We start from the raw sequence: 5,000 nt of genomic DNA, 5'->3' as shown, positions 1-5,000 counted from the left end.
AAGAGTTGAAACATTGCCTATCAAGTAGGCCGTACCAGCCCATAGCAAACCAACCAAGATAATCTAACAGGCCAAGATTGGTTGGAGAATTCAAAATGTTGCTAAGTCCATGGCCACGATAAGCCATTTCTATCAAGAAGGCCACGAACAGTGCTTAGCAACCACGAAAGCTTCCAAGAGTTGAAACATTGCCTATCAAGTAGGCCGTAGCAGCCCATAGCAACCCAACCAAGATAATCTAACAGGCCAAGATTGGTTGGAGATTTCAAAATTTGGCTAAGTCCATGGCCACCATAAGCCATTTCTACCAAGAAGGCCACGAACTGTGCTTAGCAACCACGAAAGCTTCCAAGAGTTGAAACATTGCCTATCAAGTAGGCCGTACCAGCCCATAGCAACCCAACCAAGATACTCTAACAGGCCAAGATTGGTTGGAGACTTCAAAATTTGGCTAAGTCCATGGCCACCATAAGCCATTTCTATCAAGAAGGCCATGGACAGTGCTTAGCAACCACGAAAGGTTCCAAGAGTTGAAACATTGCCTATCAAGTAGGCCGTACCAGCCCATAGCAAACCAACCAAGATAATCTAACAGGCCAAGATTGGTTGGAGAATTCAAAATGTTGCTAAGTCCATGGCCACGATAAGCCATTTCTATCAAGAAGGCCACGAACAGTGCTTAGCAACCACGAAAGCTTCCAAGAGTTGAAACATTGCCTATCAAGTAGGCCGTAGCAGCCCATAGCAACCCAACCAAGATAATCTAACAGGCCAAGATTGGTTGGAGATTTCAAAATTTGGCTAAGTCCAGATTTTTTTACCCTTCGGGAATACAACCCTAGTTCACCAAGTTGAACGCGAAAAAATGTCCATAGGATACGCACAAAACGTTTATTGAGTTGGTCACCATATGTGGAAATTATGGTGAAAATAAGCCAAGTTCCGGAGTTTTTAACTAACACGAAACCACGAAAAACTTTCATTAGGAAAACTTGGTTGGAGCACCCTACTGCAGAACACACCGACATGGACGAAAGGGTCGACTGGCTAAGAGAAAAAATTTTTGCGGGACCACTCAAAACATCATAGTTAGACCTAGCAAATGATGAAAAGTGAAACCCGCGATCGATTGGAGAAACCTTATTTTACACTGAAAAATTCCACATAAGGAAAATATGTATGGAGCACCCTACTGCAGAGCACACCGACAGGGCCGGGAAGGAAGGCCCGGTCCAAGAAAAAATTTTTGCGGGACCACTCAAAACATCATAGTTAGACCTAGCAAATGATGAAAAGTGAAACCCGCGATCGATTGGAGAAACCTTATTTTACACTGAAAAATTCCACATAAGGAAAATTTGTATGGAGCACCCTACTGCAGAGCACACCGACAGGGCCGGGAAGGAAGGCCCGGTCCAAGAAAAAATTTTTGCGGGACCACTCAAAACATCATAGTTAGACCTAGCAAATGATGAAAAGTGAAACCCGCGATCGATTGGAGAAACCTTATTTTACACTGAAAAATTCCACATAAGGAAAATATGTATGGAGCACCCTACTGCAGAGCACACCGACAGGGCCGGGAAGGAAGGCCCGGTCCAAGAAAAAATTTTTGCGGGACCACTCAAAACATCATAGTTAGACCTAGCAAATGATGAAAAGTGAAACCCGCGATCGATTGGAGAAACCTTATTTTACACTGAAAAATTCCACATAAGGAAAATTTGTATGGAGCACCCTACTGCAGAGCACACCGACAGGGCCGGGAAGGAAGGCCCGGTCCAAGAAAAAATTTTTGCGGGACCACTCAAAACATCATAGTTAGACCTAGCAAATGATGAAAAGTGAAACCCGCGATCGATTGGAGAAACCTTATTTTACACTGAAAAATTCCACATAAGGAAAATTTGTATGGAGCACCCTACTGCAGAACACACCGACAGGGCCGGGAAGGAAGGCCCGGTCCAAGAAAAAATTTTTGCGGGACCACTCAAAACATCATAGTTAGACCTAGCAAATGATGAAAAGTGAAACCCGCGATCGATTGGAGAAACCTTATTTTACACTGAAAAATTCCACATAAGGAAAATTTGTATGGAGCACCCTACTGCAGAGCACACCGACAGGGCCGGGAAGGAAGGCCCGGTCCAAGAAAAAATTTTTGCGGGACCACTCAAAACATCATAGTTAGACCTAGCAAATGATGAAAAGTGAAACCCGCGATCGATTGGAGAAACCTTATTTTACACTGAAAAATTCCACATAAGGAAAATTTGTATGGAGCACCCTACTGCAGAGCACACCGACAGGGCCGGGAAGGAAGGCCCGGTCCAAGAAAAAATTTTTGCGGGACCACTCAAAACATCATAGTTAGACCTAGCAAATGATGAAAAGTGAAACCCGCGATCGATTGGAGAAACCTTATTTTACACTGAAAAATTCCACATAAGGAAAATTTGTATGGAGCACCCTACTGCAGAGCACACCGACAGGGCCGGGAAGGAAGGCCCGGTCCAAGAAAAAATTTTTGCGGGACCACTCAAAACATCATAGTTAGACCTAGCAAATGATGAAAAGTGAAACCCGCGATCGATTGGAGAAACCTTATTTTACACTGAAAAATTCCACATAAGGAAAATTTGTATGGAGCACCCTACTGCAGAACACACCGACAGGGCCGGGAAGGAAGGCCCGGTCCAAGAAAAAATTTTTGCGGGACCACTCAAAACATCATAGTTAGACCTAGCAAATGATGAAAAGTGAAACCCGCGATCGATTGGAGAAACCTTATTTTACACTGAAAAATTCCACATAAGGAAAATATGTATGGAGCACCCTACTGCAGAGCACACCGACAGGGCCGGGAAGGAAGGCCCGGTCCAAGAAAAAATTTTTGCGGGACCACTCAAAACATCATAGTTAGACCTAGCAAATGATGAAAAGTGAAACCCGCGATCGATTGGAGAAACCTTATTTTACACTGAAAAATTCCACATAAGCAAAATTTGTATGGAGCACCCTACTGCAGAGCACACCGACAGGGCCGGGAAGGAAGGCCCGGTCCAAGAAAAAATTTTTGCGGGACCACTCAAAACATCATAGTTAGACCTAGCAAATGATGAAAAGTGAAACCCGCGATCGATTGGAGAAACCTTATTTTACACTGAAAAATTCCACATAAGGAAAATTTGTATGGAGCACCCTACTGCAGAGCACACCGACAGGGCCGGGAAGGAAGGCCCGGTCCAAGAAAAAATTTTTGCGGGACCACTCAAAACATCATAGTTAGACCTAGCAAATGATGAAAAGTGAAACCCGCGATCGATTGGAGAAACCTTATTTTACACTGAAAAATTCCACATAAGGAAAATTTGTATGGAGCACCCTACTGCAGAGCACACCGACAGGGCCGGGAAGGAAGGCCCGGTCCAAGAAAAAATTTTTGCGGGACCACTCAAAACATCATAGTTAGACCTAGCAAATGATGAAAAGTGAAACCCGCGATCGATTGGAGAAACCTTATTTTACACTGAAAAATTCCACATAAGCAAAATTTGTATGGAGCACCCTACTGCAGAGCACACCGACATGGACGAAAGGGTCGACTGGCCAAGAGAAAAAATTTTTGCGGGACCACTCAAAACATCATAGTTAGACCTAGCAAATGATGAAAAGTGAAACCCGCGATCGATTGGAGAAACCTTATTTTACACTGAAAAATTCCACATAAGCAAAATTTGTATGGAGCACCCTACTGCAGAACACACCGACATGGACGAAAGGGTCGACTGGCCAAGAGAAAAAAATTTTGCGGGACCACTCAAAACATCATAGTTAGACCTAGCAAATGATGAAAAGTGAAACCCGCGATCGATTGGAGAAACCTTATTTTACACTGAAAATTCCACATAAGGAAAATTTGTATGGAGCACCCTGCTGTGGTCACCATCGGTCGAGTTGGTCGAGACGGGCAAAAAATTTTTTTTTCCATATCGTCTCAAAACATGATTTATGGACCTTGTAAATGTTGAAAAGTGAAACGAAATCACTTTTGGAGCGATGAAAATTTTGTATGGGAGGTCCCTACCCGGAACAAATTTTACTAGTAAAGTCATGATTCCGCGACGAGAAATTTGAAAATGGTCAAATATGGTTAAGATGTCATGTTCATTCCCTACTATGGGGGACCAGGTCGTCACGAAAAAATTTTTTTCTCGACCTGGTCAAATGTGGTTCTGCGACGGAGGTTAAACTAATATTGCATAATTTGGCCCAAAAACCCCCCTCTGTCAGATATTGTACCCGTTCAAGAGCAATAGCAGACCACATAAGTTGAGCTTTGAGGTATCTGAAAGTTGAATATAGAGCGAGGTTCTAAGCGAAGGGATAGCTTAACGTTGAGCATTGAACGCAAAAAAGCTTAGAGATAAGCTTAAGATACAAGGGTTGTGGTGCATGAGGCCGCTTAACGTTGAGCTTTGAACGCACATGGCTAGAACTAAGCTAAGAGATACCTATAGTGGTGCATGGAACTGCTCACAAGTTGAGCTTCGAGAAGTCCAAAGGCAAAATGTAGAGCGAGGTTCTAAGCGAAGGGATAGCTTAACGTTGAGCATTGAACGCAAAAAAGCTTAGAGATAAGCTTAAGATACAAGGGTTGTGGTGCATGAGGCCGCTTAACGTTGAGCTTTGAACGCACATGGCTAGAACTAAGCTAAGAGATACCTATAGTGGTGCATGGAACTGCTCACAAGTTGAGCTTCGAGAAGTCCAAAGGCAAAATGTAGAGCGAGGTTCTAAGCGAAGGGATAGCTTAACGTTGAGCATTGAACGCAAAAAAGCTTAGAGATAAGCTTATTATATAACGATTGTGGTGCAGGACACAGCTTAACGTTGAGCTTTGAACGCACATGGCTAGAACTAAGCTAAGAGATACGGGTAGTGGTGCATGGAACTGCTCACAAGTTGAGCTTCGAGAAGTCCAAAGGCAAAATGTAGAG

Source organism: Anopheles marshallii, assembly GCF_943734725.1.
Source record: "Anopheles marshallii chromosome X unlocalized genomic scaffold, idAnoMarsDA_429_01 X_unloc_179, whole genome shotgun sequence".
Taxonomy (NCBI): domain Eukaryota; kingdom Metazoa; phylum Arthropoda; class Insecta; order Diptera; family Culicidae; genus Anopheles; species Anopheles marshallii.
Note: the sequence above shows the minus strand (reverse complement) of the source record.